Genomic DNA, 27,595 nt, shown 5'->3' with positions numbered 1-27,595 from the left:
GGCCTCCAGTTCTCCCACGCAGGCTGACAAGCAGCTCCATCTCTCACATGGAGGGCAGCCAAGATGCTTCTTGCTCACACCAAGAGCAGGTGGAATCACTCAACTGGGCTTGTCAGCTGCTTCAAGGTCTTGCCATTCACAGTGCCGGTGGCCTCGAACTGGCGACCTTCTGATGATAACATCAGAAGGCTAACGGAGGCTCTACCCTCTAGACCAGATCTGGGCCTGCTATACTCCCAGAGATCACTTTCACAAGCAATCTATCATAGATCAGTTTTATAAGGATAATCTGAGAGCAATCAATGATTTTTCAGGCACTCATTAATCCACCTCGCCCCAAAATGGTGTGCCTTGGTTTTGGCTGCCTCCAGCAGCGCTGCAGACACAGTGGCAATGCGCGCGCACGCACACACACACACACACACACACACAATGGGGCCGCCAGCTTGAAAGGCTAGCAACTGTGAGCGTACTTCACCAAAGTGGCAAGAAACCACTGGAGGAGGGGAGTTGAAGTGGGGGATGGTGGGAAAGGGGAGGAACATGGTGAAGATCGGGGCAGCTGGGAGGTGTGGTACAGCAGGTATGGTGCAGTTATTGGTGGCAACAGTACCACCAAAATGCTCTGCCTCCTGCCTGGCCATGTCATGTTTTCTCTGGTCCATTTGGACTTGCACCAGCCAAAGAGCTGAGTAAACCCATAGGGTGACAGGCGGCTTACCCAGGGAGTAGACCCATAGGTCTACCACAGGGGTGTCAAACTCATTTCATACAGAGGGCCAAATAGCATTCATGATGCCTGCTGAGGACCAGAATTGATGTCATCAGGCAGGAAGTGATGTCGTTAAACAGATCATAACCAAAAATAAGAACCATTTCTCACTTAGGAACTCATAAGCTTCAAATGACAGAAGAGGAATTATGCAAATCTTGATCATATTTCAAGAGATAGGAGAGCCCAATTTTCATGTGGTCTGCCCTTACAGCAGTAACATCTCAGCACTGCTCAGCAGCTGAGAGCCTGAGGGCCGGATAAAAAGTGTCTGTGGGCTGCATCTGGCCCCTCAGCCTTATGCTTGACACCCCTGGTCTACTGAGTAAACCTATAGGGTTACAGGGGGCTTACCCAGGTGTAAGGGAACAAAAGTTCCCTTGTCCCAAGGAGGTCTACTGGTTACCACCACCACAGGATGCAGCACGAGTCTCCTTGGCACAACGGCTTTGGGGCCAGCAGAAACAGAAGGTGTCAACATAATAGAAGCAGAAGTAGAATAGTGTCAGACTAAACAGAAGAAACAAAAATGACAAAGAAGACAAACAGTGTCTTATTATACCAATTTGAAACAGCAAAAGCTCTCTTATACTGACCCTGTCTCTGTACACTGGCATTTGCAGGAACTGGGGTCATCCTAGGGATAGGTGGAAAGGGGCAAAAATTGAGGAAAACTTACAGTAAATCTTATGCCTGGAGAATCATCTTTCATCAATACAAGAGTTTATTACAAAACAGGCAAGGTACTATAGTGAGCCCCTCTGTAAGGTTAGCACAAAATACCTTCTCTATATGAGAAATTGCATGAAAACCTTGGAATCCAATCTTTGCAAAAGCAGTGGATCAAGCTGGCCAATTGCCACACTCGGTTCTTAGTCTGATTAGATCTGAAGTATTTCTACTAATCTCAGGCGCTACTAAGGAAGATTAACTGGCTTGAAAATCGCAATTGTAGCCATACATTGGGGAAAAAGCAAGTATTAAGTCTTCATTTTAACCAGATGCCTTCAAGCCTAAGGGCAAACAGACAGACTCTTGTTGCAGCTGGGAAGGAACATGCCCAAATGATGGCTCCATGTTTTGCCCTGATTTTTACACATAGTATCTATCTTCTTTTCATTTTTTAAAGCATATATTTCTATATCAGACATTCAAACTTGAGACAAATAAAACCTTAAGCAAACTCAACATTACTTTAAAACAGGGGTGTCCAAAGTTTTTGGCAGGAGGGCCACATCATCTCTCTGACACTGGGTCGAGGGCCGGGGAAAAAAAGAATTAATTTACATTTAAAATTTGAATAAATTTACATAAGTTTACATAAATGATTATATTAAAGATGAACTTATAAGAATGAATGAAGGTCTTGCAATAGCTCAAGGCCTATAAAAGGCCTTGAACAAAGCAAGACTGGCCTTTCCTTTGCTGCCACTACTGCATCACAGACGTGAAACAGCAAGCAGTGGAGGAAGCCCTCATCCCACAGCTCATGTGAGAGGTCAAACAGTCACCCACACGCTGAGAGCAATTCTATCGGGCCAGTGTGGGCTCCAGCAAGTCTCCGGAGGGCCAGAGGCTCATTGGAGACTCCCTGAGGGCCGCATTAAGAACATAAGAACAGCCCCACTGGATCAGGCCATAGGCCCATCTAGTCCAGCTTCCTGTATCTCACAGCGGCCCACCAAATGCCCCAGGGAGCACACCAGATAACAAGAGACCTCATCCTGGTGCCCTCCCTTGCATCTGGCATTCTGACATAGCCCATTTCTAAAATCAGGAGGTTGCACATACACATCATGGCTTGTACCCCATAATGGATTTTTCCTCCAGAAACTTGTCCAATCCCCTTTTAAAGGCGTCTAGGCTAGACGCCAGCACCACATCCTGTGGCAAGGAGTTCCACAGACCGACCACACGCTGAGTAAAGAAATATTTTCTTTTGTCTGTCCTAACCCGCCCAACACTCAATTTTAGTGGATGTCCCCTGGTTCTGGTGTTATGTGAGAGTGTAAAGAGCATCTCCCTATCCACTCTGTCCATCCCCTGCATAATTTTGTATGTCTCAATCATGTCTCCCCTCAGGCGTCTCTTTTCTAGGCTGAAGAGGCCCAAACGCCGTACCCTTTCCTCATAAGGAAGGTGCCCCAGCCCCGTAATCATCTTAGTCGCTCTCTTTTGCACCTTTTCCATTTCCACTATGTCTTTTTTGAGATGCGGTGACCAGAAGTGGACACAATACTCCAGGTGTGGCCTTACCATCGATTTGTACAATGGTATTATAATACTAGCCGTTTTGTTCTCAATACCCTTCCTAATGATCCCAAGCATAGAATTGACCTTCTTCACTGCCGCCGCACATTGGGTCGACACTTTCATCGACCTGTCCACCACCACCCCAAGATCTCTCTCCTCATCTGTCACAGACAGCTCAGAACCCATCAGCCTATATCTAAAGTTTTGATTTTTTGCCCCAATGTGCATGACTTTACACTTACTGACATTGAAGCGCATCTGCCATTTTGCTGCCCATTCTGCCAGTCTGGAGAGATCCTTCTGGAGCTCCTCACAATCACGTCTGGTCTTCACCACTCGGAAAAGTTTAGTGTCGTCTGCAAACTTAGCCACCTCACTGCTCAACCTTGTCTCCAGGTCATTTATGAAGAGGTTGAAGAGCACCGGTCCCAGGACAGATCCTTGGGGCACACCGCTTTTCACCTCTCTCCATTGTGAAAATTGCCCATTGACACCCACTCTCTGCTTCCTGGCCTCCAACCAGTTCTCAATCCATGAGAGGACCTGTCCTCTAATTCCCTGACTGTGGAGTTTTTTCAGTAGCCTTTGGTGAGGGACCGCGTCAAACGCCTTCTGAAAGTCCAGATATATAATGTCCACGGGTTCTCCCAAATCCACATGCCTATTGACCTTTTCAAAGAATTCTATAAGGTTCGTGAGGCAAGACGTACCCTTACAGAAGCCATGCTGACTCTCCCTTAGCAAGGCCTGTTCGTCTATGTGTTTTGAGATCCTATCTTTGATGAGGCATTCCACCATCTTACCCGGTATGGATGTTAGGCTGACCGGCCTATAGTTTCCTGGGTCCCCCCTCTTTCCCTTTTTAAAAATAGGCGTGACATTTGCTATCCTCCAATCTTCTGGCACCGTGGCAGTTTTGAGGGACAAGTTGCATACCTTAGTCAAGAGATCAGCAACTTCATTCTTCAATTCCTTAATAACCCTTGGGTGGATGCCATCAGGGCCCGGTGACTTATTGATCTTTAATTTATCAATGAGGTCTGAAACATCTTCTCTTTTAACCTCTATCTGACTTAACTCCTCGGTTAGGAGGGGCCGTTCGGGCAGCGGTATCTGCCAGAGGTCTTCTGCCGTGAAGACAGATGCAAAGAACTCATTTAATTTCTCTGCCATCTCTAAGTCTCCTTTTATCTCCCCTTTCCCTCCCTCACCATCCAGAGGGCCAACCGCTTCTCTGGTGGGTTTCCTGCTTCTAACATATTTGAAGAAGCTTTTATTATTCCCCTTAATGTTGCTGGCCATGCGTTCCTCATAGTCTCGCTTGGCTTCCAGTATCACCTTCTTACATTTCTTTTGCCACAGTTTATGTTCCTTTTTATTCTCCTCATTAGGGCAAGACTTCCATTTACGGAAGGAAGCTTCCTTGCCCTTCACAGCCTCTCTAACTTGGCTGGTTAGCCAAGCGGGCACCCTCCTGGATTTAGTGGAACCCTTCTTTCTTTGCGGTATACACCTCTGCTGGGCCTCTATTACTGTTGTTTTAAGCAGCCTCCATGCACTCTGGAGAGAGTGGACTCTTTTCACCCTCCCTTTCAACCTCCTTCTAACCAGCCTCCTCATTTGAGGGAAGTCTGCCCGTCGGAAGTCAAGGGTTTTGCATTGGGAGTCCTCAAGGGCCACAAGTGGCCCCAGGGCCCGGGTTTGGGCACCCCTGCTTTAAAATTATGTAGAACTATCACAAGGCAAAGTCATACTCCCCCCCCCCCCATGGAAGCTTTAAAAATGTTCTACTGCCATTGATTATCTGTAGTTTATTAAATATAACAAGAACACTTCAAATAGATAAAACTAATCAAGGAACCTTCCTTCTAAGAATGTTTTTATATTAACCATATGTGATCTTAGCTAGCTAACCTCAGCTAGCAATACAGTATATCAGCGATTTTCAACCTTTTTCATCTCGTGGCACATTGACAGGGCATCAGACTTGACAAGGCACACCATCAGGTTTTTGACAATTGACAAGGCACACCATGCTGCCAGTGGGGGGCTCACATCCCCATTGGCCCTACTAATAAATTATCTTCCTCCATATTCTTGTGGCACACCTGTGGACCACTCGTGTGCCACGGCGCAATGGTTGAAAATGGCTGCAGTAGATCAACTGTGTGGGTTTAGAGGTTGTTTCCAGAAGGTGATGCTGAGGGAGTGTTGCCCAGATGGACCCAAGGTCTGCCTACACTGGAAGCAGAGTTCCAAACGTCTCTAGCCCCACTTGCCCAGCCATGTGCCAAGGAAGAGTGATGTCACTAGGGGGTGTGGGCTGCACCGGGTGACGCACATGGGGGGTGACACCACTAGTGACCAAAATTTTTTAAATCTTGGTACTTTTGAATAATACCATCATGTTATATATCATTTGATGTGTAATTTCATGCAGAATGCAATGAAACAAACAGTGTTGAAATATCTCTAGTCTATCAAAAGTTATAGCCAAAAAACTAGTGGGCTGGGACAATGATGCATCACCACACTTATCGCCTCGGGCTTTGTCCTGCCCACTGCATGGTGGTGACATGCCAGCCTCCATCATGGGGGTGACATGCTGGCCTCCCATACCAGGTAACACAAATCCAAATGACACCACTGTCAAGGAATAATAGCCACCTCCATTACCATCTCTGCCAACCTACCGTCCCTTCCTCCTCTCACCCTCCCTGAATTTAAAAAGAAAGGAATGGAGCAGAAGAGGAAGTGTAAAGGAGGAGAAGAGAGTGGTGACCTAAGAGCATCTCCACTGTGGTTTGGAACTCTCCTCCACAATGCCCATCTTGCTTTCTTCCCCTCTGTTGTTTTCAATTCAAGGAAGATAGGAGGAGGCAGGTGAAGGCAGAAGCCGTGAGTAGAGACAACAGAACAGGTGATGGCAGAGGTGGGCTGACAGAGACAGAATGAAGTGTGATGACAGTGGCAGGTGCAGGGCTGGCCTATTCATGAGGCCAACTGAAGCTGCCTCAGGCAGCAAATCGTTGCCCATCTCTGTCCACCTACCTGACCCCACTGCTCCTCCATCTCCTTCCACTTTCTGGTTTGGAAAAGAAACAGAGGGACTGACAGGAAGAGGAAATGTGAAGGGGAGGAGAGTGCTGAGCTACACTTTTGGAGAGTGGGAGAAGCAGAGGCTGGCACATCATCGGGTAAAGGGCGACTGCATTTGGCATGCTGCCTCAGGATGTCTTAATGCCAGCCCTGACCAGGTGGCCAGACTGAGGCAGTGATGGAGACACAACACCCACACACAGATTCACTGATCTGCTAGAACTGGCTGCCTCAGTCTGCGTCCTGGTCAGTCTGGTCCTGACTGTAGCAAATTCCATTGCAGTGTTTTTGCAGAAGCTCTGGAGACCTATAAAACTCTGTGATGGACAGGATGGACCCTTGTACCTGGACAATTTCAGAGCTGTAGCAGCAGTGAAAAAAATAAATCATAATACCACCTCTAGTAGATACCCAACTGCATCCAATATTTTCAGCAACCCTCTGAAAGGTATACTTGAGGGGAGAAGCACTCTTGCTTCTCTTGTCAAGTACACATATCTTTTCTGATCTCCAGGTGGGAAAAACTAACTTGTGAGGTTGCTTCCATTGTGCAACCACTGTGTAGCACTGATAGAATACAGTCTGGCATTTCTGCCCCTTTATTCAACATGTACACAAAAATCTGAGCCAAGCAGACTTTGGGCGATATTTGGAGGAACACATCCCTGAGCTGGGAAATCCTGCAGCAGCAATAAAAAATGAATAGAGTTAGTCAGGGGCTTGCTTCTTCCTGTTTAACTGCTGTTGCTACTGAAAAAGGGCCCTGGGGTTAGAAGAGGTTTATTCCTGTTTTGGGAGACAGGATTTGCTTAGATCCAAATCTTACTCTCTCCCAAACAGCCAGAGGGATGTTCCTTGTGATTTAAATGACAAACTCTCACCCCCAAGTCAACTGAAGTATTGGAACAAGAATGTTAAAAAGGTGTAACAGACAACTGCCTGAGCTACTAATAGAAGAGGAGCCAGGGTAATGAACTGACAGAGCAATCCTATGCATGTTTGCTCAGAAACAAGTCCCATTAAATTCCATGGAACTGACTCCCTAGGAAGTATATATAGGATTGGAGCCTTATAGCAAAATCTTAACATACATGTTTACTCAAAAATAAGGCTCATTGAGTTCAATGGGACTTACTTCCTGGGAAATATGTACAGGACTGCAATCTAAGAGCTCAATCCTGGGCTCAGAGCTCCAGCTCACCATGTTGCAAACGTGCCGTAAGGCACATTTGTGGGCCGTACCGCCGGGCGAGTACCGGTGGTAACCCAGCACTGGCCGGTGCTGAAACTGGACGCTGCACCAGATCCAAAGCCTCCGCATCGGGCTCACTGCCCAACACGGAGGCACTTGATTCACCGCCGACCTTTTTGTTGGTGGTGAATCAAGTAGCCCCATTGCGGGGCTATTCTCTTTAGCCAGGGGAAGGGTATTCCTCCCTCCTTCTCCCGAGGAGCCACTGCCAGCTGCCCGAAGTATGCAGGATGTGGCGGCAGCCATTTTCGGCGCTGCCACAGCCGCGCACCCTGGGCATCTCAGGATTGGGCTGCCCAGCTGCAATCCTATACATACTTGGAAGCAAGTCCTGCAACTCTGTGGGACTTAGTTCAGAATAGATATGCATGGGCTATTATCTATTGCAACCTACAACATCACTGGAGCAGAATGCTTTAGTAGCATTTGCCCTTGGATGTGACAGCAAATGTTTCAACAATTTACTGTATGTATATTTATTTAACACCCAATATGTGTTTTTGCCTTCCCTTTATCTTGTGTTCTTTGTGAATGACAGTCATTCCATATATTTGCACTCTTTATTATTCACTATCATTCATTTGTAATCTTTTTTGACTATCTGATGAACTGTTAATTGCTTAACACTGATTAGCTTCACCATAAATTGCACCATAAATGCCACTTGAATATTATACCCTCCATTTAATTAACTTTGCCAGTTTCATCACATTACTGCCAGTTGATTAATTGCTATGTTACTCACAGTTGGTTAATCTGGGCTATATTCAATTAATTATTGTCACTTGATTAACTCATCATTTGCAAAGTTTTAAGTACAGGCTGCCAGATTTTCCCAATGATGACCCTCAAGGCATAGTTTGACCCTTGCAACTGTCTCTTCAAACGAAATGCTCATTCTAGTCATAGGGTTGGTTTGGACTATACTTTAAATGTTGAATCAGTCCTACAGTGTTAAACACATGAGCTCAGGTGCATGCACATTATAGCCCCTCCCATTGCTACTATGCTAGTTTTGTTAATTGGATGCCAACCACTCATCCCAACCACTCATCTGCATGCACTGCTAATCCTACTTTTAAAGCATCATCTATTTTGTGGAATGGACGTTTACTCCTTCAATTTACACCAGAGGCTCCTTTGACCTATACAGCCAGACAGGAACCTTGCCAGTCTGCAATGTGATGCAAATTAGGTTTTCACAGCCAATATTTCACAGCTTAGAAGGCAGTACAAAATCTGACTCTTTTTATGCAGTTGGTTTTTGGAAACCTCCATCTAGGTAGGGAGAATAAAGTAAGAAGGACACCCTAATTATGTCTGTGATGGGACAAACATTGCTTATACTGGGGTAGCCACCTGCAGCACTTGTGCCACTAGTGGCATGCAGACACTTCTTAAGTGGCACAAGCAAAGTTGCCTGTCATGTGTCAGCTGTCGCTTGGCTTCATGGCCACAAGTGCACAGCACATCTCTGAGGCAAGGCCCAGAAATGGAGTGACAAGGCCCAGGGCAAGGTTATTTACCCAAGAAGAAACTTGGCATATCATGCAGGCTCATGAAACCACCCCAGCAGGTCCAGAGAGGGCCAAAACAAGGTGGAGTGGCACGTTCAATATTTTGTAGATAAAAAGTGGCACATGGCATGCAGCGGGAAGGCCACCCTTGTCTTACACCAAAATGTATCCTTCACCTTACACCCACTTTTGAACACAAGCTTGTGACCACTTTCTGTCCTAAGACATGTTTTACTTTCTGGTATCAGAAAGTTATTTTAAGCTCCTTCAAATGCCATGTGGCAGAAAAGCAAGATAAAAATGCCAAAATAAAATGAAATGAGACTCTCCATGTAATTGTGAACTGGAAAAGCCAGATTCTCAATCACAGGAAGAAAATATTAGTACAGTAGAACTTGTCTTAACCAGTGTTCCTGCTAACCAGGATTCCCACGTAACTCAAAGGCAAGCTCTGTACAACATGGAACTCAGCAACTCAGATGTTCATCGATGACATGAGACATCACATCAAACGTCTAGAGATGGTTTTGCAACCAGGACTGGATTAACATAGTTGCAAAAGCAGCATACGCTACAGGTGCCCCATTTGTGAGAGCTCCACACTAAATGCTTGAAAGTTATCTCTGGGGAAATTGGCACCTCATTATCTGGCAACCCTGTTGGTTACATGTTGGGGGAGCTGCATGACACATGATACTGTATCATTACAGCCATCATTAATAACAAGATATGAATAAATAATTTCATTCAAATTTAACTGCACTGCAGGCACAATTCTATTGTGCCTCAGCATCAACAGAGCACATGACCTTGCTAGAAAGCATGTTGTGGCAGTAGAAGAGTTTGAGTTTACATTAATCCTGCCACCACTACATAGTTATTCACCCTGGATATGTCATGAGGGTGAATGAATGTCTTAGCTTTTAAAAGGAGGCACATATCTGCAAGCATGCAGCAAGTGCCAAGCTGCTGGGCACATGGTATTGCAGTTTGTTTGCAGGAAAAGATCAAATGTTTACCACAGGAACTCATTGGTGGACATACTGTAAACCTCTCTTGTCTACATTTGATAAAGAAGCCCTATGGATGTTCTAAAACAACAATTTTCAACCTTTTTCATCTCATGGCACACTGAGAAGGTGCTAAAATTGTCAAGGCACACCACTGGTTTTTGGGCAATTGACAAGGCACATCACCCTGTTGGTGAGCGGCCCGGTTCCCCAATAGCTCCACTAATGGATTACCCTCACCCAAACTCCCATGGCACACCTGCAGACCATTTGTGGCACACCAATGTGCCAAAGCACAGTGGTTGAAAATTGCTGTTTTCAAGAGACCCAAGATAAATACCTGCATGGAGGCAGCTGCCACACTAATCCTTCAGTAGACTCTGCCCATTGCATGTACGTCTCAAGCTCAGATAACTCTGCCTAGGATAGCTTGTGCTGAGCTACTATTCCACCCTTCTCAATCCAGCTCGCCCTCTTAGGTCATCAGAGAAGGCCTTTTTAACAAGTGCCACCGCCTAGGGAGGTACGTGGGGCGGTGGCAAAAAATAGGGCCTCAGTAGTGGCACCAACGCTATGGAATTCCCTTCCCCTTGATGTAAGAATGGCTCCCTCTCTTGAGACTTTTCAGCGAGGCCTGAAGACCCTTCTCTTTTATGATTTGCTGCTCTATGCTCCTTTTTACCTGACTACTTTTTATCTGACTACTGTTTTTATGATATGTGTTAATATGCTTTTATCTGTTTTTAAATTATGTTTTTAATCTGTTTTAACCTGTTGTAAGCCGCCTTGAGTCCCTTCGGGGAGAAAGGCAGGGTAAAAATAAAGTTGTTGTTGTTGTTGTTGTTGTTATTATTATTCTCTGATAACTATTGTATTCCTGCAGAAGCAGGGATTGTATCATGGTGTTCGTTATGTGCATGACAGACATCTACAGCCTTTATTCTCCCTCCTGGACCCAGAATGTCCTTCTTCGCAGAGAGCTTTTTCATTCTGTTCTTCAGTGGGATCATAACCACTGAGAGGCTGACGTGTGATACTCCCAGTATTGAAAAGAAACCTTGGCTGATCCCTGCCCAGAAGTAGTGTCTGGCCATTTCCATCCCCACAGGACTGTCTATTTGCATGTTTAGGATAGTACTTTAATTGTTGTTCCCCATCCATCACCAATGCTCAGTCCAGTCAAAGGCTTGGAAGGTTCCCTTTAAGTTCTTGGCCTGGCACCTCTGTCAGCCAGGATTACTGAGCAGATTAACTGGGTCAACGCATCTATACTGACCCTGCTCATATTTGCCCTTCCACTTCTGCCTGTTTCAGGGACTTTATTGGCCTCCTGTGATGTTTGCAGACTAAGGCTCAAAGTACAATGATAAATCAGTGCTAATGACGGAATGTGTTTCCTAAGTCAAAGTTTGCATAGAAAACTGGAGAAAGGGCAGGGGAGAAGAGATTCTCCCAGGTAAAGACTCCAAGGTAAAGACTCCCTGCCTCTTCAGGGAATTCACAAAGTTTACTACAGTACTATCTCCAAGACCACAATGGGTGATTATGCACTTCGCTTATGACACTGGATATAGACTTTGAGTCTATATACAAGTCACCTGCAGATTTAATTAGCAACTCCTCTGTCTCATCCAGGTTATGTTTAAACATATTTTAACAGCACAGAGCTCAAGGCAAGTGGCCTGTGGCACCCCACTCAATGCCTCTCTGCTGGGCTACTATCCTATAGGGCTCTTCCAATGTTCTTGCACATTGTCTACACCAGTGGTTCCCAAACTGTGGGTCATTTTTGGTGGGTCATGGAGCAGAGTCACCAATGAAAACAGAGTGATGGAAAGATCAGATAACTAAAGCCCTGAGGTTATTCAAATATCAGATAGCTAATTGCCCTGCAAAGAGCTCAACTCCTTCCGTTTGCAAGCCTGTGTAAATATAGGGAGATAAGTGTATGAGCATTTTTCCCTGCTTATTATTATTACTTGTAAATAAAAATATTATTTCTTTCTAGACTTTTTAAGTCTCGTAAAGCTAGGTGGGTTCTGATAAAGTTTCATTTTAAAAAGTGGATCTCCGTATTAAAGTGTTTGAGAACCACTCATCTTTGTTCTGCAGTAGAGAAAGCTGCTGCCACAGTAAACCAGTGAGGCTTCAAGGAAACCACAGTTCTGCTTTTGTAGACATACCCTGATGCTGGGAAATGCCACATAGGTTCAGCACTCCCCCTTCTTACAGTGGGATCCTCCTGAGAGCCACTTGAGCCCCCCTTTCCTTTTCCACTTTGGCCACAGTTAGTGGTGTAGCTAAAGGGGGGCTAAAGCACTTCGAATGCCTCCGTTTTACTCCCACCGCCTGGAATGGCTCTGAAGGGGAGGGCGAGACTCCCTGAAAAACTTAATGCTTTGCCCCCCCCATCTACGCCACTGGTCACAGTTGCCCTTCTGCTTCCAAGCTAATAAAGCAATCAGAGAACACAACTCCCTTCCCCCACCCTCCCCACCGCTTTCACTGATGGGTGGCACGACCTTAATATTCCTTGGGCGTCGCAGGTGACAACTCCCTGATCACCCCTGTGCTTGGCAGCCTCTCTCGCCCCCCCTCCACCCCTCCCTCTTTCTCTCCTCGTCCCAGTTAAACAAAAGGCGCCAGGCGAACAGCTCCCAACTTCACACTGGACGGGGCAAGACAAAGGAGCAGGGCTGCCTCCCAGCTGAAATCCCCGGTCCACGTGGCTGCTGGAGCAGGAGACCTCCCAGACTCCTCGGAGAGCCAAGGAGCAGGACGTGCTGGCTGGAACCGCCTGGTCCTCGCTCGGCTTGATCATCCCACCGGGGGATGGAAACGGGCGCGGGGGGAGGGAAGCGATCCAGTCGATCCCAGGGAAGAAAGTCCCCCCGGAGCTCTTGCACAGCAGCCTCGCTCGACCTCAGATTCCTGCGCCCAGGAACCACTGCAAGCCCACCTTGGGGAATCCGCTCTCAAGGGGGACCCAGCCAGCCCTGCTCCGCCTGCCACGGTCAGAGCCTCGCCTCGCCCCCGTTCACTGTCCCACCGACAGTCTGCACGCAGAGCCAGCGTGGAGTCGGGACGGCTGGCCACCGATCGCCCTCCCCAGCCCCGCCCGCCAAGAGCAAAGAAGGGGAACAGGCTTCTCTTTCTCTTGGAAAGGAAACACACAGCGCGGGGTGTCTGCCCTGGAGCAGATCTCACCCATCACTCCCTGGAGTGAAGCAACAGTTCAAGAGAAGCAGGGGGTGAGGCTCATTCCTGGGTCTTGTTGCATCTATGCAACAAGTGATTTTCCACCTTTTTCATCTCAGGGCACACTGACCAGGTGCTAAAATTATCAAGGCACAGCATCAGTTCTTTGACAATCAACAAGGCACACCATGCTGCTGCTGGGGAGGGGCTCACATCCCCAATGGTCCTACTAATAAATGACCCTCCCCCCAAATTCCCGTGGTACACCTGCAGACCATTCGCAGCACACCAATGTGCTGTGGCACATTGGTTGAAAATAGCCGCTTTAAGCCATTTCTGCCCAACGCGGCACATATGCAACAGCGATCAAATGTGTACACCTGTGGACTGGGCAGAAATGGGTTAAGATCCAGAAGATGTATCCTGGAAGCCTGGAAGCTCAGGTTCTAAATCTAACCAAGAATTCTGTCAGTATGAAATCAGACAGACAGACAGACAGACAGACAGACAGACAGACAGACAGACAGACGAAAAGATGAGTGCTGGGCTCATTGCCTAGTTTGGACTGTCAGTTCCTTGGGGCAGAGACCTAAGAACATAACAACCACCCTGTTGGATCAGGCCTATCTAGGCCCAAAGGCCCATCTAATCCAGCTTCCTGCATCTCACAGGGCTCCACCAGATGCCTCAGGGAGCACACAAGACAACAAGAGACCTGCATCCTGGTGTCACTCCCTTGCATCTGGTATTTTGAGCTAGACTACTTCTACTGTCTGATTTTGCCTGTGTACGTTGACATATGCACTGGTGGTGCTAAAATGACAACACCAAACAATTAAGTAGCCCTGGTCCCTAAGTCCAGATGTATGGAAGGGAAACAACACTCTGCATGTGCTCAGAAGGTCTCTTTCTTGCTCAGTACTTAGTGACAGGCAATGCATGGCCCAACTCCACCTCTCAGCTAGGTGTTTGAAGTGAGGGCAGGTGACCCTGATAATGGCTCATTCACATACACATTGTCACTTGTTGCTGCAGTCAAGTGATTGACATGCATGTGTGAACCAGCCCTGGCCTGAGCCCATTACTTTGACATGTTCCAGACCAGACCTCTGGCATTATTTTAAAAAGGTGGGGTGTCAGTGGATGAACTCTGGCTCAAATTTAGTCAGTAGATAGGATTTTTTGCAAGTAACACTCATTCTGCACAAGGCTTGTGTACAGAACGTTTATTTCACACAATTTGTTCTGCTTTCCCTATGTGATTCATGCTTAGTAAGTGAGGAGATGAAGGGAAACTGTAAGAACAGAGGAAATTGGGCACAGCGGGCGAGGAGTTTTGTGTCGAAGTGAAGAAAAAAAAAGCGACACACCACATATAAATATTCAGGAAGAAGATTATTTGGCATGAATGGCTGCTTAAGAGGCTGAGATTCATGGAACCAGTGCCAATAAATAACACGCAGACCAATCCTAACCACACTTTCCTGGAGTAACCCCACTGACTCTAAAGGGACTTACTTCTGAGCAGAAATGCATAGGATTGGGCTCACACTCTTTTAATGTGGACGGTTGACCCAAAGTGATGCTTTCTTGTCCCTTCTCTGGCCCTGTATTCTGAATTCCGCCAGCAGGGGGAGCCAAGGGTCCGTCTATCCAAAGCCGGATTCCTAGATTCCAGGCTCCGGGGTTAGGAGCGCCAAAGCGCACCGCTTGTTCATTCACTCTAGCAAGCAAGGAAGGCGCTGAGCAACCAAGCCCATTCATAGCTCCACTGGGGAGGACAAGGGGGTTCTTTGCAGCAGGGATTCCAGAACTCTGCTGGGCAAAGAGGTGGTGGTGGGGTGAGTGCGTGAGCGAGCGACAAACTGACTCTGGGAGGAGGAAGAGGGCGGGGATCGAGCCAAACTCTCTTGTTCTCCAGCTCTTAAAACAACAATAAATAATAAAAGAAAATCTGCCAAGGTGGGGAGGGGGAGGGAGGAGAAAACCTCCTCTCTATTCCCACATTCAAGGCAGGGGCTGGGAAGACTGGCTGGAAGAGAACAGCTGGGTTGGAAAGCGGTTCCTGGACAAGATGGTGATGATGAAGATGATGATGACATCGACTTTTCCTGCGGCACAGAAAACCCTGACCCGTCGCCCCACCCCCTGTGACATTTGCGAGCCCGCCAGTGAGGCTGAGTCTTGGAAGTTTCACGTCGCTTGTGGAAGGAGGAAGAAAGCGCTGCAAGAGGCAGAGACCCGCAACAAGCAAGCAGCCAACGAAGGCAGGCACCAAGGAAAGCACCCTCCACCCACCCAAACATCAGCAACTTGCTGGAGCAGACAAAACAACGCTCCGTCTGCCGACCACAACGCTTCAACGCACAAAACACGTCTCCTTCGACGCCCCCCCCCCAGCCAGCCACCACCACACCCACCCCAATTTTTTCCATGTTGCATTTGCTTCTCCTCTTGCCAAGCTCTGACTCAGTTTGGGAAAGAGCGACATCTCCCTCTTGAGATAAGGCATTTGCAATCTGGATCAGTGGGTCAGCTGAGAGAGGGAGAGAGACTCACATACTTTCCCAAGGTTCTCTCTTGAGTCCTTTCACACGCCCCCTTCCCACATAGGGGTTAGAGGCTGGATAGATAGATAGATAGATAGATAGATAGATAGATAGATAGATAGATAGATAGATAGATAGATCTTAGTAGGTGGCCCATTACAGAGCACGCTCAAACCGCCTTGAGTGCAAAAGTTTGACCAGGAGGCGTTCAAACGGGAAGCTGGATTTCCCAAAAGCTTCTGCTTTGGGGATCCTCGTTGGCCAGCAGGGTTTTCCCCGCGCCGGTTCCAGTCCCGATTCCCCCACTCCAAAGAAAAGCCGGGGCGGGAGGGTATCCGGTGAGAAAGAAGGGCAGCCGTGTTCCCCCAGACCAGTTGAAGCCGGCTGTGGGTACCACGGGGAGAAGAGGGAGGGGGCGTTTGGCTCCACTGACCCCTGTGATCTCTTCTCCCCCTGATCGCCTGCCAGTGCGGCTGGAGGGCTCCTGTTTTTCCGCCTCCGCGGGAGACCACCACCACGACCCCAGCCCCGAGAGGGGGGGGACTGCTTTCCAGCAATGCCCCCTCAGCCACCTCCGCAGACAGGGAAGCGGTCCCGGGCGCTGCTCGGTCCAGCCCATCCAGCCGGCCCGGATCGGCCGAGCCTCGCTCCCCACCTCCTTCCTCCAGCGCCGCTTTGTGCATTCAAGCCCCACAAAGACTTTCTCTTCCCCCCCCCCCCACGCCATTAACCGTTTGGGATCCCCCCAACTCCCAAGTCTACTTTGCCTCCCATTCAATCCCTGCGGCCACACACGCACTCTCTCCCTCCTCCATTCCGGGCACTTCTCTTTGTTCTCCCCCTCCCCCCTCCCAGATTTGGTGGCTCCCCCCAAGACCCCCGTGCACCGGCCAGGGAAAACCTCGCAGGCGCCAGGCGGGCATCTTCCTGCGCGCTCTCTCCTCGCTTCCCCAAACTCTTTGTCTTACAGGTAAACTGGAGTCACCCGCAGCAGCAGCAGCAGCGCTGGGTGGGCTCTTTCCCCCCCCCCCCCAAACATGGGCATAGTTACCTTCCCGGGCAGGTCACTGCAGAGCTGCCCCAATGCCAGGGGTGGGGGCTGCCAGTCAGCGCGCGCTGCTAATCCAGAGGGGCCCCGTGGCCGCCTGCAAGAGCCCTGCTGGAGTGGCTGCTGCTCCGCTTCCTCTCCTCGTGGTCCCCCCGCCCAGGAACACCTGATTCCAGGCGGCTGCGGGCGCCCCGGGCAGCGGCGAAGAGCGGCCGACCAGCGTCGCCTGGCAAGTTCAAATGCGGGCTCCGCCACCCATCATCATTATATCCTTCTCCCGTCAGCGCGGCAGAGGAGGGGCCCCGCTCCGTCTCTCCGAGAGGAGGGTTCCTCCTGCGCGCACTCGCCCAGCTTCGCCCCAGCCCGAGTCAGAGGGAGAGGCAGCCGGAGCCGAAGGGGGCGGCAGGAGGAGCAGCGCGCCGCTCTCGCGCCTCGCCTCCCCCTCCCACAGTCTCCTCCTGAACGCCCCAAGTCCCCCTCAGACCCAGCAGCAGGGCACCAGCGGTGGGAACGCGCTTCCCCACATTGGGAACAACAAACTTGGGGGGGGGGGAAGAGAGAAGAGGCCTGGGAACTTTTTATGAGGAGCCAGTGAAGTGGCCTGGCCACCCACTGCGGTGTGCACGTGAGGCGGTGTGGTCAGCTCATGGCACACTGGCAAGGCACACCATCAGGTTTTTGACCATTGACAAGGCACAGCATGCTGCTGGTGGGGGGCTCACATCCCCCACTGACCCAACTAATAAATGACCTCCCCCCCAATTCCTGTGACCCACCTGTGGACCGCTCACAGCACACCAATGTGCCACAGCACAGTGGTTGAACGTAGGTGGTGTAGATACTCAGGTCTTCAATGAATGAAAAGCTCTCCATTTCTATGAAAGCCCAATCCTATCCAGCTTTCCAGCACTGATGCAGCCCTGCCAAGGGGGCAAGTGCTGCATCCAGCAGTGGGGGGAGCAGTCCCAGAGGCCTACTCAAGGTTAGGGAATGTTTGTTCCCTTATCTTGGAGCTGCATTGCAGCTGCATCAGTGCTGGAAAGTTGGATAGGACTGGGGGTCTCTATCTAACTTGCCAGCACTGGTGCAGCCCCAAGGTAAGGGAACAAATGTTCCACCCCAGGATGCAGCGCATGCGTCACTGATATGTTTGCATCAGCCCTGGAAAATTGGATAGGATTGGGCCCCAGGCCCTTAGAGCAAGTGAAGAGATGTTCTCAGGAGCATCACTGGGGTGCAACTGAACCCATCCCATGCACCTTGGTCAGCCTCCTGTCTGAGGGAAGGTTCCCATTGAGATGGAGACTGCAGTCCATTTCCTTGAACCCACAGAATTCAATGTGGGGCACTTAGGACTGAACCAACCCCCATTCTTATAGTCTCACTGTGGGCATCTGTTTCCTGGTGTGAAAAGTGAGAGCACTTTCAACGCTGAGAATGTTGCCAATGGGATCTATCTATATGCAGCTTTGGAGTCCAGTTCACATAATAATGTGAGCCCTTGACAGTCACATCTTTTTATCATCCAATGATGAATTTCAGTCATGTTACCATTGACAGGCAGCCCAATCCTAACTTGTGCTGGAACAGGCAGACCAAGTGGCCTGTGCTGTATCCAGCACAAGTTAGGTGCCGGCTGGAGCAAAACTTAGGGTAAGCAGATGTTTTTTCCTGCATTGCATGCCAGCCACCCTGGGTTACTCAGATCTGTGCCAGTGAACTCGCTGCACAAATGCAATGGCCAATCAAGCTGGGAGTGGGGGTTAGGATTTGGCCTGTGCTATAGCTGATCCCGCTCCCCCCTCCCGGACCTGATCTGCCTTCCAGTCCACCCAACCCCACCCAAAAAATGCCCCCCCACCCATGGAATGCCCTCCCACCCCCTACTCTTGGCTGGCCAACTTACCCCTTCCGGGTCTGGATCCAACATAGGGAGGCTAGTACACCTGCTTTTAAGGAGGCTCTCCTGGGCTGGCGCAAGGGCTCAAGGGACGCCAGACTAAGACCAGGTGAGGATTGTGCTCTAAGCAAGTTAAGTGTAAATATTAGTCATTCATCAACAACTTCATCATTTTCATGTGCTGGAGAGAGTCCCCTCCCCGGGGTAAACTCTAGGTATTACACATTTGAATTCAATGTTGCTATTTCTGGTGTTGTATACCTTTTCATTTGTCAACTATATCTACAAGGTCAAGCAAACCTGTGTTAGGGACAAAAGTTTTGTGTTAGGTAACTGTGTTAGGTAACTTCATATCAACAGCACTTTGGCGTTGTGACAAATTCATCCATATGACAACCAAGTGTGGTAAGTCCTTAATGCGTCCATTTTTATAAAAAGGGTCTGAGAGACTGTGACTTGCCTCAGGCCACTCAGTGAGTGCGTGGGGGTGGGAGGGGAGCTTGACAGGGCTTCACACTGAGGTTTCCAGGTCCAAATCTAAGGACCAATTAACTCTTTCTGGCATCAGTCATGTTGGTTGTATTTGTACTGGCTCTCTTTTGCAAGAAACACATAAAAGCAGTTGAACAGCAAGTGGAGGGGCATGGTCCAATCCAGGTGCCAGACCAGAAGGGGATATTGCATGAAGCCCAGCCACAATGACGGCAGCAGGAGAAGCAGCAGCACTGCTACAACAGCACCAGGTGCTCCCACCTCCATCTTGTGTTTTGGGGGTTTTGCAATCAGGCTGCTCCCCCCCCCCAATTTCTTCTTCTTTGGAGGCTCAACAAGTGATGCCACTGCATACAGGGCACATAAGTATAATCCAACAAGCCACATGCTGAATATGCACCATGGAGCTACCAGAGGATATAATGTCTCATGCTCGTCTACTGCTTGTTTGGAGGCATGCAGAATCTCTTTCTACTTGACATGTTTATAGCAGGAAACTCTGGTGTAAAGGCAACAGTCACATTTATGTCAAATAGTTCTGAGAGAGTTTCTTTCCTTGCCCAGTGTCATGGTTTGCTTTTCCTATATCTTTCAAGCATAGGACATGCATTGTCCAGAATATACATTTCACACACACACATGCTCACACCCACCCTGTCTTATGCTTTATACCAGTATCAACTGTATCTTCATGTGTACTTCAGTAGCTCAGGAAAATTCAAATGTGCTTGAAGTATCACGTGTGAAAATTTAGCTACACTACAGTTATTCAAAATTCCCATCTAAAGTACAGTGCCCTTCCATACAGACCTGTAGCCAGAAATGTTCTTAAAAGTATACTGGGATTGAAGAATTCCTTTAGAACAGTCAGAATTTAAAGCCATTTCTGCCCAACGTCGCATATACGCAACAGGGACCAAATGTGTACACCTGTGGGCTGGGAAAAAAATGGGTTAAAGGAAGACAACCAAATAAGTTTATAATGCAATCCTAGGCATGTATGCTATGTTCCAGTGCGTTCCATGATGCTTCCCCCAGTATGTATAGCATTGCAGCCTCAGACCTAATTTGATTCAGTAATAATAAAATGAAATGAACTATATGATTTTTCTTTAAAAAGGGCCTATTCCTTGTAACTTATTCTAGGGCCTTTATAGTTCTTAGTCAGAACATCGAGTTGTCATTCACCCATGGGGTGGCCTCTTGAAATGCAACCATCTGGAGCAGATCTGCTCAACTTGTAACCCACCAAGCCCACCAGCTAAGCCAAAATCCGGATATCAGAGCATCTGCAAATTTCATGTACCCATGGAGAACACTGGCAGAAGCCTGGGATATCTGGAAAGGCTGTTATGTAGGGCCCTGGGTGCATTGCACAGCAGAACTTCCATACTTTAGTTCATATTGTTCTATCACATGACAGAGACAGATGCAAGGTTAAAATCTGAACAGCCTGAATGGTTCAATTGGAACCAATTGAAAGTCACATGAACATACATACACACAAACACGAATAGAATGTCCACAGAATCAGACCATTGGTTCCTGAAGACCGTTGTTGTCTGTTTTGGGTGGCAGAAGCTTTCAAGTAGAGATTGTTCCCAACCCTGGTCCCTTAAACCCTTAACATGGAGATGCCAGGGACTGAACCTAGGACCTTAGGAATGTATGCAAAACATTTGCTTGCTCATTGATCTATGAACCCTCCATGGAAAGATGTGAACATTATAGTGTCCTGGAAGAAAGCAATCTTTTAAAGATCTTGGTTATCCATGACACCTCTGAGATGAAAGTACTGAAGAACATTACTAAAGAAAGGTGTATTCCTAGAAATAGTTAACCGGGTCCCCACCCTGCAACCAGGCAATCCTGCAACCCTCCTCTTATCTCAAGAGGAGGTTCCAGGGCAAGGGAGCCAGGCAAGAGGAGGTGGGAGAAGCCAGCAGGGTGGGAGGAAGGGTGAGATGAAGGCAGCGCAGAGGAGCAAAGGCTTACCCAGGCTTACCCAGGGAAAAGGTGGCTCCTAGGGAACCTTTTTACCTCCCCTTAGGGGAAGGGGAGGGGCTGTGGGGAGGATAGCTGGTCCTACAAAAGCTGGGAGGTCAGTGATGCTGGGGCTGGCTAGAAGCTGGGTGGCTGTGCAGCTTACAGCCCCTGCCTAGGGAGAGGACCCAGGTACTGTAACCCCTTCTTCCTGTCTGAAACCTTTCTGGGGCTCCCTTAAAGGGCCAGTCAGGCTGAGCAGAGGCCCTGCCCCAGAAGCCTCCCAACAGTATTTGTGAGACAGACTGAAGACTAATTTATATACAATGCAAAGGATTCTGTGCCCCTTTTTCCTGGTAATGCTCTACAGTGAACCCAGGGGATTCATTCACATAGGCATCCATAGTGTGTGTGTATATGTGAAACAAACCCACTACAGATGCAGATGTGGTTTTACAGAGGCAATTGGACTATGTGAAAAATAATAATTTATGCATTTAGGGCTTGGTGCCATTTTGTAACGTACAAATTAGATACGGTTACTAGCTACAAAGTGGGACAGAGTGCCTATACCTTTAACCATTGTATAGAATTTTGGCAGATGCAGTTCAACATAGAAGGGTTTAAAAAGCTGCACCTGCCAAAATTCCCTGTAGTATAAAATGGTTAAATGTATAGGCACTTTGTCCCCCTTTGTTGTAGTAGTAGTAGTAACTTTATTGTCATTGTGCTACAGCACAATGAAATTTATGCACCTTTGATTTATATATACAACAATTCCAACAATCACACTCTACACACTCACCCACACATTCTATACAACATGCATCATAATATAAAAACAGTATAACAGACCATAACGCCCAGGAGCATGGTAACAACTATATCGCCTTATTCAACGTAATTATGGCTGTGGGATAAAAACTGTTCAGGAATCGTGTGGTGCGTGCTCTGATAGTTCTGTATCGTTTACCCGAAGGCAACAGTTCAAAGAACTTATGAGCCGGATGGAAGGGTCTCTCAGAATACTATGTGACTTCTGCAGACAGCGAGATGTATAGATGTCCTCCAAAGCTGGTAGATGAAGGTTGATGATGTGCTGTGCAATCTTAATAATTCTCTGCAGAGACTTTTTGTAGTCTTAGGTATTATGAAATTGTTGGAACACAACCAAAATATTGATGGATTTTGACTTTTTTTGCAGTTTATATTATATTTGTAGCTCACTGTGTAGGCATAAATTACTTAACTAGCCAATGAATGAAGATGCTCCTGAACCTCCTCTGTAGTTCTTACAAGCCACTAAAGAGGGGCAGAAAGGAGAGGATCTTCCCAAACCCTTTCCTATTTCAATGGAGTTTGAAAGAAAAACATTCATCTGTAACTGCTAACTTCATCCCTTTGTGTGCCAGGATTTTGGACTGTCCAACATTCACAGCTGTTCCAGCCAAGGGTGTTTCCATCTGAGGCTTAGCAATCCTGGGTCCTTTAGTACCAAAGTCCTTATAGTGTGGTGTGGACTGTCCTCTGGAGGGAGGTGCAAACAATTGCTAGCAGGGGATCTGTCTTGTTTTTGCAAGCACACAACAGCTCAAGTATGCCCCCTGGGACAATAGGGTGAGTAAGTACCCAACTTTCCCCCTGCTACCCTTATCAACATTTACTCATTTGTGTCATAGCGATGTCTATCTTTGAAAGTGCTGTTTTTTTCCCTTCAGTGATGTCCCATCCCTGCCTTGCTGATTGTTAAGTACACCATGCTCCCTCTTGTTTCCACTGATTCATTTGGCATTGCCTTTGGATTGGGTTGTGTTGTTTTGCTTTAATTACACTTAAAGAGGTTCACACTTTTTGCTTCTTGGCCAGGAGAATTTTGTTTACAGCAAAGGTTGAAACCTTCAACTTTAAACCATTACATTCTGCACTTTCTGGTTACTTGGCCACCTTCTAGGGTCTGGTTTTTACCTTACAGGCATGGCACAGATTGCTCCCCTGTGGTTGTTGCCCACGGCCACTCCACTGACATCAGAACTACAACATTACATGGGATAGGCTGACCCAGTGGTTATATTCTACAGCAGCCCTGCCCTTCTGTGGGTCTGGAATGAGGCTGATGTGGCAAGTCACCACATTACAATCCCCTCCCACATGATTTTGCTTTCTTAATATTATCAGAGTGGAGTGCAAAGTGACTATGGCAGCACCCATGTTCCTGCAACATAAAAACTGGTCATACACTGTAAAGATGACTAGCTGGCTGTACTATAGGGATTTCCACAGAGGCTACATGGGAAAGGATCTGTTAGTGCTTCCATGTGTAGGTCTGTACTCAATTACTCTAAGGGGGAAAAATGTCTGATTCTATTTTCTATGGATAGTGCTGCACTGCTAGGTTTTGGAGGCCATTCACTTCTGTATTAAATGCATGTATATACTGTACTGCCAATTCCACAATGATGTGAGAAAATCGCAAAGAAAATACATCCGCATTTTCTCCATATGCGGAGAAAAGTGGGATAAAAATACAGTAAATAAATAAATAAAATACCATCATATAATAACTTCTGTGATAAGAACTCCTGATCCCCTGTGCATGGCTTGTTCGATTCCTGCACTTAATGCTAAGAGCAGCTTCATATCTCTTTTTCCTAGAAATGGAGGATGCTACTATGCTTAAAAAGAACGTGCTTCCTAATGATTTTGTGTTCTAGAGGTCAAAAGTTGTCATTCTGGATCCTGGAATGGTGTGTACACAAAGACAAACGTACCTGAGAGGTTCTTGAAAGCATCAAGCATCTACCAGCAGAAACAAAACAAAACATAAAACATAATTCAGGTGATTTTCAATCTATTCTTTATTTCTCAACAGGATTATGTCAAAAGTGACATGTTTTCGGGTGAGACATTCTGAAAAAGGCAGTCATTGCTTAAACATTTCCACATCAGCTTTAAACACAAGAGCGGGAGTTGTTCTGTACCTTTCTAACCATGTGAAAAATCCAGATCAAGTGGTCCTCCTCTGGGCAACTTCAGCTCAGACATTGCACTAGGTGGGGTTGATAATGCTGGGGTGACTGCATGCTGAGAGGTTACAGACAACCACTGATCCATGCAATCATAGTCACCATACTTTTAAGGAAGTACCACATGGTTCCGGTTTGTCTGCTTCAACCCCAAATGAATGAAAAACTTCGCTAGGCTTCTCTCATCCAAGGCTTGATGTGGCAACAGCAGCTGTGGTATAGTGAATCAGAAGTTCTGTTTCCCTTATGATATTTTTACGATGTGAGAGTTCTTTGGAAGTGGCTTCCAATGGTACCCATGACTTTTGTTGAAAAAATAACCCTCTTGTTAACCCTTTCTACATGACTTTTTGTGGAGAGAGGTTAACATTTAAGAGTAATCTGCATCACACATGCCCAAAGCAGTCCAGAAAAATCGATCAGCAGGGCCATTTACTGAGCAGATACATTGTTGACCATTTTTCATGTCTGGTTGATATTTTGTGCCTGAACAATTTATTGTAATGTTAATTAGCTATACCCATGATAGCATCAGGGATCTCCCAGATCGGGCACTAGCCAAGAGTCTACACCAACAGTGGTCCCCCCTTGCCAGGTTAATCCCTTGGTGGCCGCGACTGTGTGAGCTGGTTGAAAGACTCAGGCTACTGCTGGGCTTGGCATCCCCATATACAAATGAGTGCGCAAATCCCCAGAAGCCCCTGTATCATTATAGGACCTCTACAAGATGTTCAGTTTGGCCAGTGAGGAGGGTGAAAAAAGGAAATGATCATGCAAGTCTCTTGGCCAAGACACATGTGTACCAGTTCCTTCTCCTGCCCTCCCTACTTACCAAGAGGCTTTCTTCCCAAATCCCTATGAGCTGCAGACTCTGATTCCCCCTATTCACCAAAGAGGAGGGTAGGAGGAGATGTTGCTTGCTGTTGACTATCACTCACCACCTCTGATAAGGCTGGGGAGATGCAGGAGCCCAGTGCATGCCAGGGCCCCAATACATGACTTTGTCCAAGGGTCCCTAACTGGTTCAACCCTACTCATTTGAGGAGCACAGGACAACATCCAGGGACCTTACAAAGTCAGTCCAGTTTAATTTCAGCAATAGAATTGTGTCGTGTGATATCAATTTATTTTATGGGCCAGTAACCATTGCAATTTTTTTCATTTATACTCCAAGAAGTAGGGAGGCATATATGGTTCTTCCTCTCCCTCATTTTATCTTCACGACAGCCTTTTGGACTGAGTGAAAAGTGATTGACCAAAGGTCATCCCTGAGTCTCATAGTCAAGTGAAGATCTGCAGGCTTTCGTAATTCAACATCCCAACCAGCATGCTGGCTTCCTCAATCTTTTTGTTGCCTTCTGCTAGATTTCTCAAGAGTAAATGGTTTCAGGGTTATGGCCAAATTGCATAATCAAAGCTGGTTCAATTAAAAAAAAAACACACCTAGATTTTATTTAGAGGTGCTGATTGTTAACTTGTCACAAAACAATGACTGACTAAGGAAGAGTCTGTGCAGACAAAGTGGTTTTCATATAAGCATTAGAGAATAGTCATAGAGTTCGTGGTCTGGTTCCATGGTCTTTCAGACAGGCATGGAAAACAGCCCTGGTTCTCTTGCGAACAATGGTTACATTTCTACTGAGTACAGAAGAGTCTTGGTGTGAGGCAAGTCATCAAAATCAGCAAGGTTGGAGCAGCCTCACTTCAGCTGACAGTCCTGTCTCAACAGTACTAGGAGTTGCCTTGGTGTGCAATTTAAGGGGTGTGACTGGTGGAAATACAATTGCATCTGCCATGCTAGAAGTCACATAGAGGTCAGGGCTTCTGCACTGCTCCCAGTATGTCTGGTTCTCTAAGGATGTGCTTCTGAACCCCCTGCAAACTTCTCTGGGGGTGGCTAGGACAGGCTGTGCTGACAGCACAGGGCAGCAGCAAGGAAACTTGTATTAGCCACTCAGCGTCAAAAATAAGAAGAGTCAGAACTACAAACATCAAGCAGGGAGGAAGACTGTGTTTAGAGGACCCCATGTGCAGAAATCTTAGAGAAGAGCAGTTTTTAAAATGCTTTGAAAAAGGCTTTTAACAATATTTTGGCAAGTGTGGACACAATTACAATCAAAAACGGAATTGGTTTCTGTTGGAATCCAGAAGCAAAGCCGCCTGCATGACTCTGGAGGACAGAGTACTATCTGGTCACCTGAGACCATTACCTGTCCCTCTCTATGGTTCTTGCAGGAGGTATGGCTTCTTAACCCCATTTCCTTTCTCTAACCTCCTCACACATTCTCTCTTTTTGCTCCAGACACCAGACAGATGGACATTCCCAGCTAGAGCTCCTTCACTCGTGGGCCCCACCCACATCACAAATACAAAGGGGACATCTTTAGGATCCCTTGTTCCCAAATGTAAGAATCTCTGATCCTAATCAGAAGATGTACATAATCTACCATGGATTGTAAGTAAAGTACTTCTTTTTTTAAACCTTAGCCAAGCCACCACTCCTTTGTATATTGATAGTAGCTAGCCTTGGGTGGTGGAGATATATTTTTGCCACTGGGAGGGGGATCTTCCACTGATTACTATGTTACACCCCCCTTTCCCAACAGTTTCCTAGAAGCTGTTTGCCTTAATGGTTCTCACATCCATTCTTTCAGTTACATGTACATTTACTGTGGAACAGATCCCAGCCAAAAGGTCTTATGGACAGCAGGTGGTTGTTTTCAATCCTTCTCCTCCATCTTGTCCATGATATGTCCACGTCTCTATTTTTGCGCTGCATAAATGGCATTATCTGCAATTTAGGCTGCGATCCTAACCACACTTTCCTGAGAGTAAGTCCCATTGAACAAAATAGTACTTACTTCTGAGTAGACCTGGTTAGGCGTGCGCCCTTAGTTAATCTAAGCAACTGTATGTATTATAGAAGTCCACTGCCATAGTTAACAGAGGGCAGTATTTCTATTAACTGTACAAAACCATTTTTTGAGAATATTTACAAAATCATACAAAATCAGAGAAGATTGCTGTGAACTTTGCCTGAATAATCAGGAGACAATTTGTTGCCTTAAGTGTGAAAATCCAGGAGAAGCTTAAGAGTAACTTTTGACATTAGCCATATTCACAGTCGCAGGAGGGGGAAGAGGAAGGTGTGAAAGCGTCTACGCATGAACGAAGTTGGGCCAACAAATATGTTCCCACTCCCTATCCTCTGGATGCATTCACGTGGAGATCATTTGAATAGGGAGAAAAGGCTGAGGAATACAAATCAACCAAATGAATGACTAGAAATTGTAACAGAAGAACTGGCTGGTTATTTTCACATCAATATATGAAATTTGGAGCCCAGTCCTATCTAATTACCCTCCACCCCCACCCACCCCACCCTGGACGTCCCCTCCAGATAAAGAAACATTTATTTCCTTGCCCAGAGTTTGGCCTTGACTGCTCAAATGGGTCTACTTGGATTTGCACCAGCAATTTTGCTGGCACAGGTCCACGT

At 47.1% G+C, this 27,595-nt stretch overlaps 1 protein-coding gene across 2 annotated transcripts in view; it reads right to left on the bottom strand.

Moving 5' to 3' along the window:
- Positions 1-16,918, bottom strand: part of VCAN (versican) — a 155,448-nt gene extending 138,530 nt beyond the window's left edge. Inside the window, exon 1 of one of the 2 annotated variants that reach the window (XM_066613940.1) lies at positions 16,702-16,918. The gene's annotated coding sequence lies outside the window, so the exon portion shown is untranslated. Of the gene's footprint in view, positions 1-16,618; positions 16,635-16,701 lie in introns of those variants that run through there. The other variant, XM_066613941.1, reaches the window with a different exon arrangement.
- Between the last annotated feature and the right edge of the window lie 10,677 nt (positions 16,919-27,595).

The sequence above is a fragment of the Tiliqua scincoides genome, chromosome 2 (genome assembly GCF_035046505.1).
Source record: "Tiliqua scincoides isolate rTilSci1 chromosome 2, rTilSci1.hap2, whole genome shotgun sequence".
In the NCBI taxonomy this organism is placed as follows: domain Eukaryota; kingdom Metazoa; phylum Chordata; class Lepidosauria; order Squamata; family Scincidae; genus Tiliqua; species Tiliqua scincoides.
Note: the sequence above shows the minus strand (reverse complement) of the source record. Positions and strands in the feature narration are given on the sequence as shown.